Below are 26,056 nucleotides of genomic sequence, written 5' to 3' on the forward strand. Positions count from 1 at the left end.
TATTTATTATAATATAAATAACATTTTATTTATACTAATAAAAACATTTAAAATATAAAATAATATTTAAAAATACATTATTATAATATAAATATTTTATTTCTATTTTATTTCAATCATGCCAATAAGGTACAAACACGAAAAATTGAAATACTTGGGTAAATAAAGTGTATTTTGCTTTGGCAGTAAAACGCAATTCCAATTATTCTTGACTGTAGCACTATAGTGCGTGAAGAGCACAAACACAACAGCTGTCTTTCTACCTATAAAACTGAGCTGCGTTTCAGTCAGTGTGTTTCCATTGCACATCATGCGTCCGGTCGATAAATTGTGATAAATATTACACTTGTCACCGAGCCCAATAATTGAACTATAATCATTACCTTGGGACACTGATCTATGGTCTCAATCAATGCTGCAGGCACGGTGGGATAGTTCTTGGTTCAGCTCACGGGGGGATCTCTCCTATCAGACCTCATCAGTGTGGTCAGCCTCTCGTGAAAGAAGAGACCTCATTCTAGAGCATGATTGGAGAGAGAAAGAAAGCGAGAATTCAAGACGAGCTAGACTGAAGCTCTGTGAGCAGAAAAGCTCCATGTGATTACTTCTGTTCTGCTTCAGACAGCAGCCATCATCTCAACACACACACTTTCAGATGGACACTGTGTGCTCCATTGAGAAAGCATCTGGGACAGATGGCAATAAAGGTGTAGACGACATTTTTAAAAGAATCATATTTCACCTGTTGTGCTCATAAACGCTGCAGCTTTACTTCCACTGACTGAAACATTCCCAGGTTCACAGCACAAATAATGTAGTCTTATCACTCCCTCCTTGTTCAGGTCTGTCTGTATTTGTTCGTGCCTGTATTTCGTGCTAGTCAATCAAAGTTAAACGGCGTAGCTCACGAACGGTATAGGTCAGGAAATTGGATTGAATCTAAACCTGATTCTTCAACCTGGGGCTGGGCAACAGTGTCAGATCCTGTTGTTTTTTCTGTCCAATCCTAGCTTTCAGTTTTGAGCACTGTTCAGGAATGAATCGTTTGTTTAATAACTCTTTCTCCAAACGCCCTTGATGAACCAAAGGCGATGCGTGAAATATCAATGTGGCTGTAAATATGATATATGAACAGTAGAGGGCAGACATGCAGCAGAAAGAGAACTGCTGTGTAAACGAGGGAGAGAGAAAGCTGAATAATGTTCGGCCTTGCTAGGCACTGAATCATAAACAATATTAGCAACATACCATTTCTATTGTTCCCCTGATAAGATTTAATAACCAAACGCTGTGTCTGATGAGGCAGAGAATCGTGCTTTTTTTCTGGAAAAAAAATACATGTTGCTATTACACCTGTTTACAGTATTATCAGTTAGAGCAGTGTTTCCCAACCTTTTTTTAGTCGCTGCACCCTTTGGAAATTTTTACAAACTTGTGGCACCCTACAGAATAAATTTTGTCACAATATTTGAATTTCTAACTTCGATATGATCATTTGAAAAGTATAGATATTCGGTACAACAGGGAAGAACTGCAGAATATAATGTCATACAGATATTTTTAGTATTATTAAAAAATTTTGGGGTTAAGATATTAAATTTTTATTTTTTTTACCAATTATCCAAATAATGTATAGTCCTAGAAAGTTATTATTATCAGAACACGTAAGCATAACGGTTAGCAGATCAATGAATGAGAGGGCAGCGTTACCAGAGTTGCCCATTTACCACACCATGTTACAGCACAGTAGGGCTATTGCAGACAGAAACAATACTGTACTACATCGATGTTTCGGTGCATCTCTAATTATTGGCGACATCAGAAATGGATATTATATAATAGATGCTTTTTTGAACATTTTAGCAATTTAAAAATATTAAAAAATGATTTTTTACACGGCACCCCTGCTCTCGACAGACGGCACCCCGGTTGGGGAACACTGAGTTAGAGGACTAACTCACAAATAAAACAATTCTGTCGTCATTTACTCACCCTAATGCTGTTCCAAACCCAAATGTATTTTCTTCAATGGAGAAATAGATGGGGAAATTCGTCGCGTAACCGATTGTAAATCAGTTTTTTTTTCCATTAAGAGCTTATGGTTATACTTTATGAACACAAAAACAAACCCAGCACAAGTTGTGAAAGAGAGAAATGAAAGAATCAAATATGAAGCTGGAAGAAATCTATACTTTATTGTTTTTGTGTATTTTTCACACATCTTGTTGGTTTCTTCAAGTTGCATCAGAAAAGCCCCTCAAGAATAGCCTACTGGAGGACTTTGGAACAACTTGAGGGTCAGTAAATGATTGGTTCTTTAAAATACAACAAAAAGTTCTGAAGACGTGCAGATCTAAAATGCTACATGGTGTTAAACTGCTGTAGAACTGCAGATTATAGATGAGCCATGAGGCATGAGCAGATGTGAACGTGTTTATATCTGCACAGACACATTTATGTGGTTGAGTATAAATGTAATGTGCACACAGCAGTCTGATCAAGACACTAATGTAAAGTTTAATTGCACTCTGTGTCTGTGCAGTCTGAGTGGTTATGTCCATCATTACCATGTTGACCAAATCACCTTTACTTTTACATGAAGATAACAATAGTCATTTATTAAACATGCAATAGCCTAATATATCCCTAAAATCATTGTAGAGGGGATTTAGGTTAGAACAGAGTTAAGACCGACTTTTCAGCAAAGGTAATATGTAATTTTACATATATAGCCTATAAAATTTACAGTATTCACATATTTATATAGAGGGTTTAGGGCACTTTTCAGCTGGTTAGTCTGGGTAAACAGATAAAATAGCTGAAGACCAGCTTGCTTAGGCTTAGAGACCAGTTAGTCCAGATTTTTTAATGTGTTTGAATGAAGTCTCTTATGTTCACCAAAGCTGCATTTTTTTCAAAAGTACAATAAAACAGTAATACTGCAAAATATTATTACAATTTACAAATAACAGTTTTCTAATATATTCCTGTGATGTAAAGCTAAATCACTGCTGCCTTCAGAGTCACATGATTCTTCAGAAATCAAATATATGTTGATTTGATGCTCAAGAAACATTACTTTTTATCAATGTTGAAAACAGCCGTGCTGCTTATTATTTTTGTTGAAATGGTGAGACTTTTTTTCAGAATTCTTTGATGAATAGAAGTTTAAAGAACAAGGTTCAGAATATTATGATTATATTCTGAAATTCCTTATCTGCATAACATAAATCTGTGTTTGCTGACATTGCAGGCCGTTCCAAACGAGTGATTGTATCGAGTCAAGTAAACTTCTACAGAAACTTTGAATGGGGACTGTTACTGTAGTGTTATTTGTATCTGTATGTACACGCGAGTGCTTTTATGTGTGTTTGGTGGCAGGGCTCTCAGCGAACAGTCCCCTACTGTTCTGAGTGAAAGGGTAATTGACTGTGAATGACTCTGGCTTTAATAAACACCTGCTTGCTCTGTTACCTGTGTTGCATCAGTGCGTCTCTTCTAGGCTCTCCAAGCTGCCATTTATAGAAAAACTCCACTGAAGAGCCTCAGGCTCTCTCCCTAGCTCATTAATCAGCATCCGCAGTGGACATAAAGTCATTTACTTTTGACAAGCCCCCAGTGTGTGCTATGTGATAGCAGGCCTGGCATAACAGTGTTAATTGGTAATTTACTGGAATATCCATACGAGGAAGTGCAGAGGACAGAGGCCACGGCTAAGACCCAATGTCTAAGGTGCTATTAGGTTTGAAAGAAGTCGAATGGTGCCGTTTAAACAGCAAATGTCACATTTGAAGGCTACAAACTCACACACACAACCTTAAACATGTACACGTGCAGCTCTTACAGACGAAAACTCACATCAGTGGTTGCTGCATCAGGCTCTAAAAACATATTTTATAGAATTGTTTTTGCCCAAACAATAAAAGTTAATGGGGTCCAAACAGCCACACTGAACCCCACAGACTTTTATTGCATGGACCATCCATCCATAAATAAATAAATAATCAATCTTATATCCTTTTTATTTTATATGTTCTTTTATGTTCCACAGAATATGGTCATACAGGTTTGGAATGGCAAATGATGACAGAATTTAATAGTAACTAAAAATTAAATTTTCATACATTTTAAATGCATTCAACTTTTTAGCCTATTTTGACGTTTCTGTTCTGATTTCTATTTAGGTTTAAAATAGTTGAAACCACAACACACGTTAAATATTCATTTTTTTAAAAGGTTTACAATTGCTTTAATAATTTAAACCAAAAATGTTTTAATGATTTAACTGTTTTAATTATTTAGATTGCATTATTTTATTTTTTAAAACATTCCTAGCAACCACCTACAGGTTCGAATTTTTATTTTATTAATTTAATTTAATTATTTTATTTTATTATTTTGACAGTGGTGGTGCCAAGTTAACACGTCCTTACTCAAGTTAAAATAACTAACTAACTATACTATAGTAGTCAACATTTGAAGTGAATCAAAAAAGTTCATCAAAGTTGTCCTAAGACAAGAACGCATTTTGGTATTAGGTTTTAGGACAACTTTGTTGGTTTTGATCCAATTCAAATGTTAACTAGTGTATTTTGCTAAAAATGAAGGGTATAGTGCATAAGTGGGAAATTCACATTCATGATGAGTCTTTATCAAAATATTAAACGTAATCTTTATTTTTATTTTTTTAAAAGTGCCACAAATTTATGTTTATGACATTTTGATGGATGCAAGTGCTTCCTTTTTAATGGATTCACCTTGCTATATAAAGATAGAGAGAGCGAATTTGCCCATCAACACGTTTGTCTACCAGCTCAGTGTCTCACGGCTGGAACTGAGAGAGAGAAAAGAGAGGTAGACAGAAGGAGAGCAGAGCAGCAGGGAGACAGAAAAAGAGTGTATGTCAACTTTAGAATTCCACTAGATTCACCACACTGCCAAACTCAACACCCTCAGGGTGACAGGCGAGAGAGAGAGAGAGAGAGAGAGAGAGAGAGAGACGAATGGCAATGACGGAGAGACACAGTAAAGATGTAGTGCTTATCAACACAAAAGACAACACAACTGAACAAGCCCGCAATAGCTGTGTCATACTTAGAATAACAATACAGTGTTTGACAATTTCCCTCTGTGCTTTCATTGCTTGCAGTCAAGATTACATTCGAAAAATATTTCAAGCCAGATTTTTCAATTTTGCTTGTACAACATGAAGACATTCAGCACCCCCAGGTTTCATTCTTGCATTGTGGAAATGCAGAATATATTTCTGCACATTAATGCAAAGGGCATTTTCTCCTGTGAAGATGAACAATCACAGATTTATTCGTAGCGCTATTCACAATTGAAGATATAATAAACTCTTGCTCTCTTTCTGTCTGTGTCTCGCTTTGTTTACTTACATTATACTGCATACTAAATGTGTTTACTTACTTTCAAGTAAATACTGTAGTAACAAAAAAAAGTTAAAAAGATTAGTTTTGAGACCTACTATAATGTAATATTTCCTTTTGGGTAATATTAGCTTGAAAAGCATGCGTAGAAATGTAATTCTCAAATCCAACGGGAATAGTATGCCATCTGGGTGCTTTTGGCATACTATTTTCAACCTACTATTATTTGGGATGTGCTAATCTTGCATACTATAATGGGTAGTATGCAAATTTTGACACAGATCTCCTTTGAATAAGTGAATGAACACAATTCTCTCATCCTCTGATTGTGACTCATCCGTCTGGTGACATTGACACTGAGCGCTGATATCACCTAACCTTGATCACGAGTGGGATGGAGAGAAAAGGGCCGTCACCTCATTCTGGCTTATTTGAAATTCTGAGTAAGTAAATTATGAACGTTGAGCAAATTAAGCAGCCTGCGCCTTGTCTGGCTGCCAGAGCATCGGACAATACGCTTGACAAAACGAGAGAGCTTCACATCCACACCCCCTGTCTTGTCAGCTCACTCTCGCTCCCCTGAGAGACGTCGTTTAAAGAGCCCGGAATAAATCAGGCCGATGAAATTTAAGATGTGGCTCTCAAGTGGATTGCTGGGCATAAATCAACTTGCTTTTTTAGGGTTTTACATTCATTAATTAGATTAAACAAAATCAGGGACCATCATGAGCAGGGCTCAACAATACAGTTTTTTTCTCTTCCAAGAAACAAAGCAACAGCATTGTTCAATACATGGCAGAAAACCAATTGTTTAATGTTTGCATAAATAGAATACATATAGGCTACATAAGCAGGGATGCACAAAAAAAAAAAAAAAAAAAAAAAAGTAAAATATACAAAATAAATATACAAAAAATTATAAACAAAAATATTAAATAATTTAATAAAACATTAAAACATTACAAATGTTCAAATAAAATCATTTTTAAAAACTTCAAGTGAATTTAGACAACACAACTTTATACGATGAAAAATGTATATTTATTTTTTCAAATTTGTTAAAGATTAGCTACAACCTTAGTTAACTATATCAGTTAACCTGAACTAAGAATGAACATCTATAGCATTTAACCTTAATTCACTCAATTTCAACATTTACTAATACATTTTTAAAATCAAAAGTTGTATTTGTTAACAATACCTCACTGTCAACCAACATGAACAACTACCAGTCAGTTAATTATTTTTCTTAACTAATATTAACAATGATTTATAAATGTGTAAAATATACCTTTAATGTTAGTTAATACATGAACTAATGTTAACAAAGAAGACCTTATTGTAAAGTGTTACCAATTACATTTAACAGAATTAATTTAATTTGATCTGAGCGACAGATGATGACAAAGGTGATCTAAGGGCCTGTTTACACCTGGTCTTTTCATGCATTTTCTCTGATCTGATAGCTGTCTGATCATAAAAAAACAGGTGTAAATACCCTCCAAAACGCTTTCAAGATGGATTTAAATCTGAACACTCAAACTACCTTAAGGAGGTGGTCTGGGACGCATTCCAGATGAAACTGGAGTGTAAATGCATTTGGTTGTTGAAACCACATATGTACATTTTCCGCATGAACAATTAAATACTGACCAAATTGAAAGAAAACTACAGGTCTGGTATGATGTGTTGGCTGATCACAAACCATCCTTGCATGCAAGAATCACTCACACACCTCTTGTCTTTATCAGCAACTCTCTCTAATTGCTGTAGTTGTTCACTCCTCTCCAAACATCCTGACGTCTTCCTTTCTCTGCCCCGGCACAGCCTGCAGGGGATAACTGCTTGAATGGGCACTGAGTGGTCAAAACTGAATAAATCCCATTTTTGTGCATAATGGCATTTCCGTCTGGACTCACCCCTAGTCAATCTACTCTCCGGAGACTTCTGCACAAGGTGGAAAATGCAGAATTAGAAAGTGGATAGCCACCTCCATTAAATGTAGATTCATTTAATTTGTTTAATTACAGTTGTAACGATGGAAAAACAGGAAATTCCTACTGTAAGTTTTCCGATATCTGGAAAACACTGGAGCAACTACAATTTGTATACACTTTTTTAATCCTATAAATTTCCTGGGCATGAAATGTATAAATAAATGGTAAATGGTATGGATCGACTGTAATACATAAAATTTTATGCAAAGGTGATCATAAACAAAAACATTTTTAAGGTAATGATGCTTTCAAATATATAGGCTTTTGTTTAATGCAGCCTCAAGAGCATTCCAGCAGCTTCATCAGGTTTTCCAGTGACCTCATAACCTGTCTAGTTCCATTCACCAACTCAGAGATCCCATTTAGGGAGGTGACCTAAACTTGGCAAGGTGCAGGTGATGTTGTCTTGCGGCTGACCTTTCCCTCCATACTAATTGCTGTAACAAAGTTTGAAGACAGACTTTTAAAACTGCACTTTCTCCTCACTGGTGTCTCTCTGCAGTTTTGTTGTGACTCGTGGAAATCTCCGGTAAGTTAACTGTGTTCACAGATTACTATTTTCTTTCAAGTGCACTATCTAGCACACAGTACTGCTAAATGTACGTCAGGAGTACTCAAAAACGAATGAATAGCTCCGAATTTTGCACAGGTAATTGCTATTCCCCAGAAATACAAGTACATAATTTATTTGCTATTTTGAGGATTTGAAGTGATTTTGAAAAAAAAGAAAGAAAAATTATGAAAGAAATATATTTCTTGTACATTTTGGTATAAATGGCTCTAACCAAAAGGTTTAGAAACAAAAAGCTGCTTTATATATTACAGAGTCGCTATATATTGCACATGACCAGGTCCACTGCTACCGCGTACACACACACACACACACACACACACACCACTCTCACACACACACACACACACACACACCATCTTAAGTTACATAGATGTCCCACTAGAGTAAATGGGGTTAAGTGCTTTGCTCAAATGCACAATAGTTATGTTTCACAGATTGTCCTTTATGGTGTGTGAACCTAACGTTACAACCTTTAAGAGCCCAGACCTTTAACTACTAGGCTACACAGAATCTGTATATATCAATATGATATACCTGATTGTATTCAAGTTCAGTGTAAAAATAAAGCTGTACATTACAGTAACTTTACACCATACGGTCTTAAATATAAAGGCTTCAAAAAGGGTTTCTGCTGAGATGCTATAGAAGAACCATTTCAATTCGCTAAAGAAGCTTTCAGTGAGCAGTTCTTAAAATAACCATTTTAATAACCCAAAGACTTTTTTTTTAACTATAAAGAACCTTTTGTGAAATGGAAGTTACATGTTCTTCATAAATCCATCAATGCCAATAAAGAATCTTTATTTTTAAGAGTGCAGGTGAGTTTGTGTGGCTTATTGCTTTTATAAGATTTTGTCAATTTGCTAAGTCACCAATGTTGAATAAATAGTAAGATACCACATATTAATATTTATAATCAGAACAAACAGTTCTTCAGCTCTGCAAAGCAAATACATGCTGTTCCAAAACCCGTATGACTTTCATCTGTTAAACACAAAATACGTTTTTTGGTGTGCTTTTTTTTTTTGGGACCCCATTGACTTTCATTATAAAAACAATTTAAGACAAAAGGCAAAAACTATTCATTTTATAGACTTGATATTATGACACTTTTCAAAGCTCAGTGTAAAAAGAAAATATTTGAGAATACTAGAAATCAGTCTGAATGTTGTCACTTTCAGTATTTGGTGGCTATATCTAAAAACTGACAATTGTAGTCAATTAAATTGCTACCTATGTCAGGATACAGTAATACAAATCAGGAATAGGAGAAAGACCTTGAACAAATAAAAGAAGCGTTATTTTGGGTGTAAATAGCCTAAAGCTGTGATTATCAGTGGAGAACTAGCAGAGATGAAAAAGTTTAAAGACTTAAATCTGAGGAAAGAGGAAGAAGCCACGGATGAAAGAGAAGAAAGGATCGGAGAGAGACGCTACGTGTTTTCGGGGGGCCATGGCCTCGAATCTGAAGAAGCTGCCAAAAGAAAAGAGAAGAGATTGAAGAGATTTATTAGCACATTTTTGAGAAGACCTAACCTGGAGCTACAGACAATTGAGTTCATTCAATTTATTTTTTAATTATAATTACATTATAATTCAGAATCTGCCATGTAACGAGAGATGGGCATTGGACCAAACTGCATAATTCTCTGAAACCACCAGAAGAAGCAATAAACATTTGAGTGATAATCTTGCAGATACTTACACACTATCACACGCACATACCAGAAGCTCTCAGTAAACACAGCATTATCGGTGCAAATGAAACTCGCATTCAGACAGCCTGTTATTGTGAGGGCTTTTCAGCAGCCACTGTAATCACACAACAATGTGGCACTCTCAATAAAAGAGCAAGTGTTTATAAACGGATCCTTTTATGGAGAAATATTGGCTTTTCCAAAAAAACCTCAGTGGGAAATGTCTTTATGGATAAACAAGACAAACGAGAGCCTGACGTTGGTTACTGGGTTTGGATTTGATTTATAAAATCAAATAATCACAGTATAGAAAACCATACATGTGTTACAGTCACGTCTTATAAGCTGGCACTGCTAAATGAATCATTTACTCTATAGAGTTTATTGTTCTGAAATGCATAATTGCTTGATACAGTACAATTTACCGGTTATGTAAGACCTTGGCTTCACTGAAACCAGATCGCTATGCCAGAACCGACCAGCAGAACGCAATCCAATAACTGTTTCTATGGTGAGATCTGTTAAGCAAAATTACACAAAGACAGACAACAAGAGGAAATCATGCAAATGAGGTAATTAAAATACCAAAAAAGAACAAATGGGAAAGAGGAAAAGGTTGCTGACCTCAACACAGTGCTGCAACAAGACATGGATACAAACTATTATTGTTTTTTTACATTTGCTGATGGATGCTTCAAAAAATCATCTGAAAACAGTGAACGACAGATATGATTTCTGAAAAGGGCTATACAGAATGAATCAATCAAATCCTAGAGTCTGAGGCCAAAAGAGAAAGAAAAAAATGACTGAAAGAGCTAAAGGAGAGTTGAGATGTGGAAAAGAGAAGGACTGCTAAACAAATATCACGAATTGGTTGAAACCATGAAATGTTTTGACATGCATATTTTGTTTTCACATGAAAACACTTTTAAAATGAATACATTTCAACCTTTAAACAACTGATAAAACTACTCAGCATCAGTGCACACCAGCTAACTAACCATGATCTTCTATAATTGCAAGTCAGAGGCAGGTGGCATTTATACATGCAATACATTTGCAGCTAATAAAATGGATAAATGGATACGGACAATCCCCCTGTTATTTTTATATGTGGTTACACTCTTTATTTTGTCAACTTTCAGGAGTGCACTAGCATACAGATCAGTCTCAATGCTAATATTTGCACTAAAAGCCACAAACCTTCAATTTTGACTCCATGGGGTCTTTAAAAAAAGAGAAGAATATAAAAAAACATAAATCATCAATCCAGCAAAACATCTTTCTGTGCAAAATCGTTTTGATTGCTGTGCAAACGGTGCAAAATGAAACATTAAAAAGCCGATTTGCCTAGGGTCGAAGGTTTGTTTTTCATTTCCATTTTTATAGCCAAACACACTCCACATCAGAATGGAAAGAGAAAAGGGTGGTTTTTGAGTGAGAGGGCAACTAATGTTATGACAGAAAACTTATGTTTTCTCAAGCCAATATTATGTTTAAGATACTGTAAATGTAAAAACAACAAATAGTATTGTCATTCATTAAAGAACCAGAGCTAAGAATTCTAGATAGACTGGCAGGAGCAGGCGAACTTGAAGTGTGCATGTGCCATGTGAGAAGCTCATATGAATATGACTCATGAGCGAATATAAGGCAAATGCTGCACTTTTCAAACGTGACCTTGACGAGCTCTTTATAGCAGGACAAATGGCTCACATAGGCTTGAGTGAGCAGGTCTCAATATTCCTTATACAAACACACTGCAATGAATTGATGGCATAGCTGTTCATAATACAACAAGATACAAAATACAACAATACGGGGAAGTCGTGGCCTAATGGTTAGAGAGTCGGACTCGTAACATAAAGGTTGTGGGTTCGAGTCTCATACCGGCAGGGATTGTAGGTGGGGGGAGTGAATGTACCGCGCTCTCTCCCACCTTCAATACCACGACTGGGGTGCCCTTGAGCAAGGCACCGAACCCCCAACTGCTCCCCGGGCGCCGCAGCAAAAAATGGCTGCCCATTGCTCCGGGTGTGTGTTCACGGTGTGTGTGTGTTCACTGCTGTGTGTGTGCACTTTGGATGGGATAAATGCAGAGCACTAATTCCGAGTATGGGTCACCATACTTGGCCACATGTCACGTCACTCACTCACTTAAGATGGCTATTGAGAACTGCAGACATACATCCTCACCCAAAGAGAATGATGGTAGTTGAGGTGCCACTGATATCGTCCACGGGGAATAAAAGCCTTTAAAGTTAGTATAGTTCATTCTAAGTATGAAATTTCTGTCATCATTTATTCACCCTCAAAATCCGCATGATTTGCATTTTATCCATGCAGCAGATGGTTGATTAACCCAGTTAACTAATCCAGTTCACAAAATCAATTGAAAGGATACACTTACAAAATCTCAAGTTCAATTCAGTGACTCAATAATATGGTCACTCTTAAATGTAATTCCAAATCTGACCAAAAAGAATACAAAATTATCATTAAAGTGGTCAATATGAGTCTGTGCATTTGTGTGAAGAGCAGACTGTTCATAAGTAGTAATGACATCCAATTCACTGTCTCAATAAAACAGTCGCTCTTAAAGGGACAGTTAACACTAAAAATGAAAATTCTGTCATTATTCACTCACCCTCATGTTGTCCCAAATCTGTATGACTTTCTTCTCTGCAACACAAGAAGAGAAATGTTCAAATATTTACAAGTTGCCCCCCCCCCCAATGCAATTACTATTAATGAAGACTGATCAAAAAGAATGAAACAGTATCATTAAAATGATTAATGTGTGTTTGTGCTCTATTCCAAGTCATCTGAAGCCATAGGATAGATTTGTGTGAAGAACCGACTGTTCGTAAGAAACAGTGATGTCTAATTTGTGAAGGAATCATTCTTTTTAATTGTTCTTCTGGATCATCCTTTTAAACCGTTCTCTTAATGATCCAGTTCACAAAAACATTTTAAAAGATTCATTCACAAATCAGACTGATTCAGTTCACCAGCTCAACAAGATTGCTGTTAAATTTCAGTCTAAGCTATCGAATGACTTTATGCGACTTGCAATATTTGCACACAAATTGTATGGACCACTTCAACGACACTTTTGTGTCATTTTATGAAGCTCCAGTCTCCGTTCATTGTAATTGCATGTAAAACGATGACCAACACATTATTCAAAATGGGGTAAATTAAGTCATACAAGTTTGGAACAACATGAGGGTGAGTAAATGATGGCAGAATTGTCATTTTCATGTCAACTCTCATGGACTGACTGGGGGTTCATATAGGAGCCAGTGTGTTAAATAAAAGACAGCTGAGTAGAGGGAGTTTTCAATATACTGGGCATGAAATGCTCTGTGCTGGGTAATCGGTTAATCGGCCCAGTCAGTGAGCATATGAGTCACACATACGCAGTATGGGCGTCCATTCACCGAGCTCATTGTGTTATTACTGTTTCTCTCTCTTCCAGTCAGAAGCACTGTGCCAGCCATTCTACACGAACAAGGCCCGATTACAGGGCCGTCTGAAAAGACCCACAGGAGGCTCATTTATGGCCTCTTCAGTGAGCCCATGCAATTTCTCATAGACACAAGCTACTGCTTCCTCAATCATAGTCACATAGACACACTTATCATGAAAATACAGAAAGATGGAGAGCAGAATGCTGAAAAAGAGGGAAAACACGAGAGCGCGAACCAGAGCGTGGATGAAAAATGATCTAGCACGACTTTTACAGCAAAGCATTTATCTCATGAATCACAAGAAAGGCAAGGCCTCTCTCATCAAGAGCTGCGACTAAGGGTGTAGCAACCATGAGCACTGAGGGGAACGTATGACTCCTGCTTTTAGACATTTCGAACTTTGTCCTCCTACAATTTGGCCAATGATCATATTTTAAGGAATTTATTTTGCCCAGCAAGTAAAATAATGGGTTTTAAAGGAATGGTTCACCCAAAAATGATAATTCTGTCATCATTTAATCTCCCTCCTGTCATTTCAAACCTGTATGACTTTCTTTTTCCTGTGGAACACAGAAGAACATGGTATTTAACTATTTTAGTCCAACTGGGCTTTCATTGTATGGACAAAGACATTCAAAATGTCTTCTTTTGTGTTCCACAGAAGAAAAGAAAGTCATACAGGTTTTGAACGACAATAGAGTGAGTAAACATGTGTCTATCCCTTTAAGACTGTAACAGAAGCCTCTGTAAACGTGTTGCATCAGCATCCAATCGATTGAATGAAGGCGCAATCTGTAAGCGATCATCCTAATTTGGCTAGCGCCCCTTATTTGCTTTTCAACATATCAATTACAACTACAAGGCAAATGTTTCATCACCTAATTAATATGCATGAGTCAGGCTGACACGCCACCACGCCTCAAAGTTATTACTGCACATAACTTTATTTTTTATGAATACAATTACTTCCTTTGAACATAGGACTTGATGTTTCAATTATGGTTAGATTAAAGCCTATATTTGATGTTAATGTAACACTAACCATTGTTTTGATCCAATTAATTGAGCTCCTTTTATGTTGTGCTGTGTTTGTTTATGAAGCACTTGAAATTTAACGCCGGCAGTAACGTTTAATCATTTAGTTGTTGTTAAGACGTGCTGTTTTGTAAAAAAAATAAATCTTCATAAGAATACAAACATGTAAATAAACGTTTTTTAATTCAAATAAATATTTTTCACTTCTTTAAAATGTAGTATTCTACAAAGGTTCTTCATGAATAGTGCCAAGAACCAACTAATCAATAATGGAATTAGTTGTTGATTATTATTATTATTCACCAGGTTTTGCAGTCCTGCTCTCATTCCCCAATCAGTCATGCTCTCTCAACTTCTCCATGCAGAAAGAGCCGCATAGCTGCTGGTTCTCGGAGTCAGACAGCAGGTGGTTAAGCAGACGGATCTGATCTGGGAGGGAGGTTCGGAAATGGCCGCTGCCACCTTACCGCCTGAATACTTTCTTCCCCCTGTGCAATCTCAACCCAGCTCAACTGGGCACAGATCAATCCATTCAGCAGCGCTGCTGTTGGCCGCAGCACTCTGAAGGCAGAGACGGGCCGCCAGCCGAAATGCTCTGTGGGATCTAATCAAGCCCCGATCTGACATCACACGAGTATCACGCTGCATTCAGTCAGATGGGCGTAGACTGAGGTACAGTAGCAAGATGTAAAAAAGGAGCAAAACTTAGTTCTTTAAGATATTAAATAGAGCAGTATACTTTTACAGTGATAGGAATATTTTTGAAGTTTTGAAACAAATTATGAAAACTCAAAAATATATAGCAAAGATTAAGAAAAACAATTGGAGAAATTGACAAAGAAAGACTTAAAAATTGAAATCAAAATCTGAAATATGAATATAGATGGAAACTGCTTTTAAGATAGATTTTAAGATAGAAAATGGTACATTTATTTGATCAAATATAAAGTAAATTATTTAAAATTAAACTTAAATTTATTTTATTTGATTATTTTATACTTTCTTTTATCATTAGTGGATGGATAGAGAGATAGATAGATTGTTACATAAAATCTATCTATCTATCTATCTATCAATCAATCTATCTATAGTACACTTATTTGATCTCATATACAGTAAATTATTTTACTATACTGTGTGTTGTCATGGATGGATGGATGGATGGTTGGATAGATAGATAGATAGATAGATAGGTAGATTTTTACATAAAAAATATTCCATCCATCCATCATTGACAAAGCAAAGTATAAAATAATACAATAAAATAAAATAAATTAAATTTAAAGTAATTTACTGCATATTTGAGCAAATAAATGCTCCCTTGCTGAGCATAAGAAATATCAAAAACATTTCATAATCCTGATTATTCCAAACCTTCAACCGGTAGTGTATCTACGTATATCTTATAATAAATAATATTTAAATAAAAAGAAAGAAATAATTAAATAAAAATAATAATAAAATGAAATACTGTGGTAGACCTAGAGAAAAGAACAGAACAGGCGTTATTAACAGATGACATATGGGGGACAATATGAAAGCAGATGTGCAGAAATCAGTTGAGGGATGTGGCATTTAAAAGAGCAGGACAAAAGCGAGAGTTTGGAGGATCCGATCGTCCCTTCGGGAGAAGATAAGAAGCGGCCTGAAGGGTGTCTGTTACTGATAAATGTTCAGCGATATCCACACGGACACACGGGGACCATTAGCAAAGCCGTGGCCACATTTGTGGCCCCTGCTCCCTTTCTAAACGGCCAAGCTGGCAGAGTATTATATAGCACTTAACTGAAACCCGGTGTTCCTTTCAGCTCCCACAAAACTCCTCGTAACCTCGGTGTATCTGAGGGTCGTAGGGGAACGCTCAGGAACATGGATTTTCCGTTATGCTCTCCGTCAGTCAGGCTCTGCAGAGTGTTATTGATTTTCAAAATGAAAGGATGTGCCGTCATGTTTGCCGTCATATCTTAAACCGAGTCATTTGTAGCTGTCAATTATGCCTGGCAGCGCAGGCCAGCGATATCAGGGTTCTGGTGACTGTAATACGAGAAGGATGACGGACAAACACAGAGCTCAACGGCTCCGTGCTGTTCTGAACACCGGCTTACAGGCTTTTTTAATCACAATAAAAAAGTAACCGTCACTGCTATGACATCTGATTCTCGAGGAAACTTAATTAAAGTGTCAGATGAAATTTGTTCTGCTCTCTGGTCTCCTTTGGCTTTGTGGGGCTGTACTCATTACCGGTGTGATTTAATTAACCGGCCAGTTAATTGAGGAAAAACGTCATCGTTCACTCGTAATCTCCTTTCTGCTCCGCAGCTGCAGACAGGTATCGGGTCAGTCTTGGGTTATGTTGCTTAGTTTTGTAGAAAACAATATTGTTATCTACCGACCATATACTTAGACAGTCTGCTATCTTGAAAGCACAGTAACAAAACTGTCTCCATGACCTGAAATGGTCTCCTGAGCATGTGATAAAAAGCTGTTTAAATGAAACTGAACTATTTAGCAAGACATTTGCAGCAACAAGATATCCAAAAATGCATTTGCGTCAGTGATAAGTCAATCAGTAGAGCTGCTAAAATTGCAAGTTTCAGGATCTTAAAAGATTTGTCTCTAAGCCACATATCATAAAAAACAGGATATAGCCTACTGGAGGCCTAAACCTCTGCAATTTTACAAAGAACTTTAAATTGCATATATACTACCATTTAAAATTTTGGGGTCAGTGTGATAATACGTTTATTCAGTAAGGACACATTAAGTTGGGCCTTATCAAAAGTGACATTTTTCATATTCATTATAACAAAAAAAAAAAACGTATTATTTCAAATAAAAGATTTTCTTTTAAGCTTTCTATTCATCAAAAAAATCCTGAAATAATGTATCATGGTAAGCAGCACAACTGTTTTCAACACTAATAATAATTATAATATTAAGAAATGTTTCTTGAGCAGCAAATCAGCATATTGGAAAGATTCCTGAAGGGACATGTGACACTGAAGACGAGTAATGATGCTGAAAATTCAGCTTTGCCATAACAGGAATAAATTATATTTTAACATATCTTCAAAAGGAAAACAGTTATTTTAAATGTAAATTAAATTCTCTCCAATACTGACAAAAACAAAGCATAAAATAAAATATTTTATTAAAGTATTAAAATAATGAAATGAAATAAAGTGAATACACATACATATACTATATACAGAGTTGCTTCAGTATGCAATAAAATTCTGCACTACATTTTTACATTTTGCGAAGAAAATAAGTAGCACTTGTGAATGTGCACTCAGCCAAGTCAGTTCCGCATCATATCCAGGTACCAAACAATATATTTTATGCAAATTTTGGGACAGGAACACCAACATGCTAATAAAATGTAACAAAATGTGCATGTAGAAAAAATGTCTGTGGCATTAATGTGTGGGACAAGGCACTAAAGTTCAATACTTAGGATTATGTTAAAATCCCTATAGCGCTAAATATGAAAACCAGTAGCATTAGTGAGCAACACTAATGGAACATTTTCAACTGTTATTGCAAATTGTTCAGGCTAAACCTGTTCTCTTGAAATGCATTACACCGAGAGTTAAACTAGCAGCTTTACTATAAATACATCAGGGGAACAGATAGTACCTTGCATCACATTATCCTGTGGATCACAGATTCACTCATAACATTTCAAACCGCTCACCTCAAGATTTGTCATTAAGATCTTCTGGACTGTTTACCGCCTCCTAACCGTCGCCGTGAACCCCTCCATCCCTGTCGCAAGAGGTGGACATCTTGAAGTCTAGCCTTGTCTCTATCCCCTGTCATTACTCATGGCTGTCAGGGGCGCTCTGGAATTGGCATTGAGTAATGACAGGTCTAAAGCGAACGACCTGCCACAAAATAATTGCTTTTGACGATTATGCATGGCCCCTTTACCTGTAATCGCAGCAAAAAAAGTTTTACATACAAAAAAGTGAAAGGAGAGCGAGAAAAGAGAGCTTTGATGAAAAAAAGTCCTTTCTATTGTAAATAAAGTGCTCTATGATTACCGCCTGGCCCTGTTTTTACAGCCAGCACTCTTCTATTGTAAAAATTTTATAAATAACATCATTTGCTCGACTGCTTGCTGTCAGTTTCCCTGTCTGATGGCCTGCTTCACACTTGGCCTCTAGGGGGCAATACATCTCTCTTCCCATGGATCTTTCTCATATACACAGCATGAGACAAAGAAGACATGCAGAATGAGAGTATTATGTGCATTTTTAAACACTGAAACTCCATGGTGTGAAGATCCAACGATATTTTCGGTAGGGGTCCCAGCATGGGGGCTGTGAAGTGTTGGTGGAAACAGCGCTGAGGTTTTTTCCACCCGTGGAGTTGGGCTGCAGATAAACCCTGTAGCTGGAAAAATCATGCTTTGTACCGCAGTGCTCTTTCAATGTTAAACGGAGGTTGGTGCTCTAAGGCATCACGCTGAGCTGAGCTGTACTCGACGGGTCTACGATGCCATCACAACCTTACGACCGTTCTCAAGTGTCATCGTTCCCTTGCACGCTCTCGCTTCTTTATGCCTGTGAAGGTCTTTTAGCAATTCAGTGGTTCTGGCGAGCCGGTAATTGGTGTAGGTCTCCATCTGTCCTACCTGTGCTGTGAGAGAAGTGCCTACGCAATGACACACACTCACAAACACACAAACGCTATTTTTTTCTTCTCGTTCTCTGTCACATCCACACACACTCTTCTCTCTATGCCACATCTATCCTTTCCAAAGAACACACACACGCGCACTTGCTTTAGGTGTTTTGGCTCATTAACTCAGAGATGCTGAGGCTGAAAGGGCTGCACGTGCTCACAGCAGGTTCCATCCACCGGAGAGAAAGAGAGAGAAAAGTGTTGGCATGCAATTGCCGATGCAATTCACACTTCTCATTCCATCTGCTTAGGTCAGAACCACACAAAGAATTAAACACACAGCCAGATGCATCATCGCTGCACAAGAAAATTTAAGACGAGCCTCTGGAATAGCTTGGGTTGCAGTTCTGGCGACAAAGCCAAACCTAAGGTGGTTAAGCTGGTCTCCCAGCCTGGCGATTCTGGTCTATTTTGATGTTTCATAGGGGTTTAGGACACCTGTCAGGCCGAGGGACCAGCTAGACTAGCTCACAAGTGCCTCAAACCAGCATTAAACTACTGTATCAAAACATACTATCCTAACCATATTAGCTAGGCTGGGAAATTCATAATAATGTTAGACTGAGGTAACCTATTTAAAGGGATAATTCACCCCAAAATGGAAATTTGCTGTTAATATACCTGCCTCAGGCCATCCAAGATGTAGGTGACTTTTTTTCTTCAGTAGAATAATAAAGAAAATTTTTAGCTGAAAGCGTGACCCTTTGTGATCTACAAAATGCAAGTCAGCAGCTACCGGTATTTGAGAATTTAAAAAGCATATCAAGGAAAACAATATTAATACCCATGGCTCCTGATGAAATATTGAGGTTTTATGAAGTGAAACAAAACCGCAAATTTTCATTTTTGGGTGGACTATCCCTTTAAGCTCTATCCTAGGTCTCTCTCATTTTGACCAGACACATGAAATTAAATGAAATAAATATTATGAGAATATTGAACTACTGAAAAAAAAAAAAATACAATAAAAAATGTTCTGTAGCATATCAATTAGTAAAATACAATTAAATTGTTATGAACATATCAAATTACTAAAATAATAAATATTAACTAAAATATTGTTATAATCATCGAATTAAGAAAATAAAATAAATATTGTTAAAAGAACCCTAAATTACAAAAAAAGTTGAGCATATCAGATTAGTCAAATAAAATAAAAATGTTGTTATGAGCATCTGAAACAAATACTGTCATGAGAATATCAAATTACTCAAATAGAATACAATAAATATTATTCTGTATCAAATTAGAAAAATAAAATAAAATATTGTTATGAACATATCAAATTATTAAAATAAAACATATAGTTTTAAGCGGTGAATTACGAAAATAATAAAACAAAACAAAACAAAATAGATAGTTATAAGAATATCAAATTACTAAAATAAAAAAAGATGTTGTTCTGAGCATATAAAATAAATAATTGTTATAAGAATATCAAATTAGTCAAATAAAATACAATAAAAATTGTTCTGTAGAGTATCAAATTAGAAAAATAAAATAAATATTGTTATGAACATCAAATTACTAAAATAAAGAAAAATATTGTTTTAAGCATCGAATTATGTTGCTTAAAAATAAAATAAAATAAAATAGCTAGTTATAAGAATATCAAATTACTAAAATAAAATAAAATGTTCTGGGCATATGAAATTAGTAAAACAAAAACAAAACTATTTAAAAAACAAACTCCCAAGTGCCCCAAACCCCCATAAAACCATCAACACAGACCAACCTAACTTGAGTTAACTGGGAATCTGTTTTTTTAGCGGGGAGGTGATTTGTCAAGCCCAAACTATCTGTCTGTCACTCTATCTGTTGGACGGCGTTAAGCTGTACTGATTTTTCTGTCTTACTGTGAGACTGTCCTGTTGCCCTGCTGTCCCTTTTTTGTCCTTTAAACCAGTGTCTCAAAGATTTGCCCCCTTCTATTATGGTCACTGTGTGTCAGGCAAATCTTATGTCCAGCACCTGTCAGGCTTCTGCTGGAGTAAGCGTGAAGGTAACAACCAGAGAGGACGGATCATTCCCGCCACTGTTCCGAAAACAGCTCACATCCCGACACCCCCGGCCTTTATTATCCTCGGCCGTCTCCGAGCAGATCTGAGATCAGCTGAAAGGTTGGCGGCCATGATCTTTAGAGATCTCTCTCCGGCTCAGTGGACATGTCAGAGCTCCAGCAGGGCATAATGAGGGGTTGCTCACTTCTGCAGAGGGTTGGACGAGACGTAAGCCTCACGCCCACTCCTTCACACATGCTTCTGCCTAATACTGTGTGTGCGCTGCCCTCATGAGCTTCCAAAGTCCATCTATAACAAGCATTCCTGTCTGGAGGCTGCTATATAATATATGTCCAGGTTTACAGCTGATAAAAACTTCAGTGTCAAGCAGAAAAAGTCATAGTTCTCACCAAGCCGGAGATGCTGGTCAAACTTGTTTACAAGCTCACCAGCTTTGCCAAGATGGACGACTTGACCAACCAGTTTGATCTAGATGCTCTATGGCTGCGTTTACAATTGGCATTAACATGGGATCACCGTGATCTGATCAAGCAGATCGGATCATCAGTCAAAAAGGACACGGTACGTTTACACTTGGCAACATCAACTGACTTCTCTATCTGGATAACCGATCGGATCTGTCTTTCCCGCGCAATATTTAAATAAGAGCCAGGTTCTCTCGAAACCACATTTTCACTTGTCTTTTCAATGTGTATGTGGACAACATCCGGATACAGGTCGCATGTTAATGCCAAGTGTAAACACAGCCTATGAGACTGTCTACAAGGTACATGCTTCATCTGAACATATTTCTGCTAATCAAAAACCGAAACCATCTACTAACTAGTTTCAAATTCTAAAAACCCGTTGAAACTAAGCCTTCAAAAGAAGATATTAAAACAAAACAAAAGAAAAACAAAACAAAACACCAAAAACCAAAACACAACACATCATAAAACAAAACAAAAAACACAAAACAAAACAAAAAACAATTCAAAATAACACAAAATAGAACACAACACAACCCTGTTGAAAAAAACAGCATATGCTGGTTAGGTATGTTTGAGCTGGTTTAAGCTGGTTCTTAGCTGGTCATGAGCTGGTTTAAGTTGGTCATGAGCTGGTCCTGGAGCTAGTTGCTTTTGACCAGCATAGGACCAGCTCATGACCAGCTAAGGACCAGCTGAAACCAGCAACCATGCTTCAAAACATACCTAACCAGCATATGCTGGTTTTTGCAACAGGGAAAACAGAGAACAACAAAGATATTGACGTGGAGCATATCAAACTGCTAACAAACACACAACATAACAAAACATAAGTTAAATCATCTCCCATAACACCCCATAAAACTATCAATACCGACCATCCTAACCAGCTTAGTCAAGCTGTGAGACCAGTTAATGGGGAAACTAGCTGTTTTTATCAGGAAGGTGACTGGTTGAGAGTTTAATCTTCAAATCTAATGTTCTTTGATCTATCAAATCTTGATCTAATGTTATATTGAGTCCAATCTAAAGTACATGATATTCTCTCCACTCCTGACAATATGAAATTCATTCATGCGTTTGTTGTCGTACCAAAGAGCTTTACCAAACAATTACAAAGCATTCAGAACGCAGCTGCAAGAATGCTGACTCGCACTAGACTGAGGAATCACAACCGGCAGTTAAATCCCCTCCCTGTGTACCTGCGTCTGACCAAACTGATTTCATTATCCTCTTATTTTGAAAAGTCTTCATGGTGTTACTTCTACATATATTTGCAATATTATTATATGATGCAATATGATCCAACTGCAACTTGCTGGGCACTTAATTTTCAAAGCACACTTGTTTACATGTGTTTTTCATATTTTTTATACATATAATTAATTTGATTTTATCTCCTTTAATATATATTCATGTGAAGGTTTATGTAAATGATATTGTATGTTTTCTGTAAAACTTATAAACACTTAGTTTAATTACTAATCTACCATAGGGATAGCAGCTTACAGTGTAGAGTTATACAATGGCAAACAACATAACACATACTTTAGCATGACATTAGCATAAATGTTAGCAGCTATGTCAAAATATATGTTCTTTGTGACTGAGGAGATAATAATTCATCTAATAGGCTAATCATGAAAAAGCAGTTTTGATGATCTACACAGATATATTATAGGCTACTCTGCTACGCTAATCAACACTGATCTCTGAAGTCCTATGACTGGGCTAAAAGAGCGCAAACAGAAATCAAGCTGTTTTTTTATTATTATTATTATTTTTATTTTTTTTTACATTTCTCATTTGAATGGATCATTTATTTGCAAACTGCACACTGGTGACAGAGTGTTTCTCCTACAGTTCACTTTACCGCTGATTAATTCATTGTTAAACTAAGATTGTGTATACACTTTCACTCTCAATCGGAATAAAACACCGCAAACATTACCATAAATTTACATGCACGCTAACGCGCAGCTGTAGGATAACAGCAACTGTTTACTTGTTCTGCATTAAGGAGAAAAATGAATTAGGAGGAAAAGGAAAAAGCTTTAAAGATTTTTGCCGTAAAAAGACGAAGGTCACAGAAGCAAATTTGTAAACAGGGCTTTCTGTTTTTAAGTGTATGCGGCACAAAAGAAAGAACCCAATGATTTTACACCGCTGTGTCTTTTGTATTAGCTTTTATTTTATGTTTCACATTGGCCTGAGGTATTTGTTGTAACAAAATCTGTGGGGGGAGCTCTCCAGAGTGTGCACCGGCTTCATTCCTGTGGAGTTTTACAGTTTAATTACAGTATGTGGTGGGAAGACTGAAAGAATTCATGGCAGTTCAGTCGGCCTTTCTTTCCCATGTCCTCAACCCTGCAATCAAACTCGTGTGGCTCTACACATTCCATATACCAGACCTTCCTCAACACAACATCCGCCACATGCACACAGAAAGGGCAAAGCATAGTCATTATTGTTGCTGTCGAATAAAAATAGGTAACCAAGGCATTAGCTTTTAGCTGCCTTTCTTTTCCCCAGGCACTATTAATGACAGCTCTGCTATTGAGTGGAAAAGTCCGAATAGTTGCGACTTTCTGACTCTGTTTCCATAATTTTTTCTCTCTCTCATCCATTCATTCTTTCATCTTCCTGTAACTCTGCAGAGATTTCATCTGTCGACTGTGACTAAGCAATTCGGCTGCACGTCGTATAGGAGCTCCCTGCCCCACTTACATGAAGAATATAGTCTGCGTTTAATAGATTTGTGAGGATATAAATCCCAGAGAGGAAGTCAAAATGTTCAGCTACAGACTGGAGTCTTCTGTGTGGGAATCAATGACTTGTGGAAAATAAAACTTTGAAGAAATATTCAGGCTTCGAGGTTCATTTATGGCTAAAGGAGAATGCCTTCCATTTCTTTTTTACACCATTTGTTTTGTTCACTTGCTTAATTTAAGGAGAAGCGAGGTGCCCACCTGCTTGAGCGTTCAGAGAGCCGCCGACTCTCAGAACAGGACCAGGAAACTGTCATGATTCATTTCTAGATGCTCTTTGACTTAGTAGAGGAGCGTTGTAACGTTTTCCTTGAGATTCCATGGCAATTCCCACAGTAATGTAATCATCATTTAATTGTGTCACAGCATCCCATGGTAGCAAACTCAACTGCTACCCAAAGCTGTGCACTAATCAGAATTTTAATTGAGGTTACAAACAGGATGCAGAATTTAATTTAGAATTTGAATATAAAAAAGTTATATTAGTAAAGCAGAATACAGACAGCATGCACGCGCACTGAACAACAAAACTGCGAAGTTTCAGCAATGACTCATTTGAACACCTCTGATTGGTCATTGCATTCATAAACTGGAACGAAACGGAATCGTGTGTGATTGGTTATAACGTGCAACACTGTAAAAACGTGGAAAAAGAAATATGATGGAACAAATAAGCCCTAATATTAATTAGATAATAATAATACTTGTAATAATAATAATAATAATAATAATAATAATAATCATCATCTTGCTATCATCAAAAGCATCAGCCACAGGTAATATCTCGGACTATCATCGATCGTCTATCGGCACAACCCTAAGATAGACAGATAGACAGACAGACAGACAGACAGACACACACACAGACAGACAGACAGACAGATAGATCTTTTTTTTAAAATACATTTTATTTATTTATGTTCAGTTTTACTACTTTACATTCAAATTGCAATTCTGCATCCTGGTTTTAATGAAATTCATTCATTAAAATCATTAAAATTCTAGTTTCAATCTTCCCGTGGGAAATCGCCAATTCGATTTGGATGCCAACTTGTGAATTAAAAGGAATCCAAATCTTCAACTTTGAATTTTGCACAAGGCTGCTAATAAGAACACTTTTTTTAAAAATACATTTTATTTATTTATGTTCAGTTTTACTACTTTACATTCAAATTGCAATTCTGCATCCTGGTTTTAATGAAATTCATTCATTAAAATCATTAAAATTCTAGTTTCAATCTTCCCGTGGGAAATCGCCAATTCGATTTGGATGCCAACTTGTGAATTAAAAGGAATCCAAATCTTCAACTTTGAATTTTGCACAAGGCTGCTAATAAGAACACACATACAAATATTTGTGCACAGCTAATTACCCAAAGTATCACCATTTGGCCTTAAAGTCTGCAGACTAACCATTGTAATTAACAGTTTCAGCTATTTCAACTATATATTCATTGCTAACCAGTGCATAAAATCAAGCAATCAGTCATGCAATCTCCTTATTTTCATGCAATATTTACAGTAGAATGGTGACTGTCAGAAACATTTTCAAAGAAACACAGAATATACTCACTGCCACTAACAATTATAATGATGCCTGACCTTTGGTGTTCATATTCATGACATGAATTTTCACACTTTTTAAATTAAACTACAAAGTCTGATACTGTGACTTCAGACTGTAAGCGCATATAAGATACCCTCTGATTAGGTTCCCTGATTTTCCATGCAAGCTGTGTGACCCCAACACATTACTAATGTGTGAAAACCAATTGAATATTGAGCTGGTAATTACTAACAAATGTAATATTGGAAAATTGCTAATAAGAACCACATGCATGCAATCATTAAGGTGCAGTTATGATGTCCAGCTGAGCTCTATAGGGCTCAAACTCTGAACCCCACAGATAGAGATAGAGAGAGAGAGAGAGAGAGAGAGAGAGAG

Source organism: Sinocyclocheilus rhinocerous, unplaced genomic scaffold (assembly GCF_001515625.1).
Source record: "Sinocyclocheilus rhinocerous isolate Xijiao unplaced genomic scaffold, SAMN03320098_v1.1 scaffold708, whole genome shotgun sequence".
Taxonomy (NCBI): Eukaryota; Metazoa; Chordata; class Actinopteri; order Cypriniformes; family Cyprinidae; genus Sinocyclocheilus; species Sinocyclocheilus rhinocerous.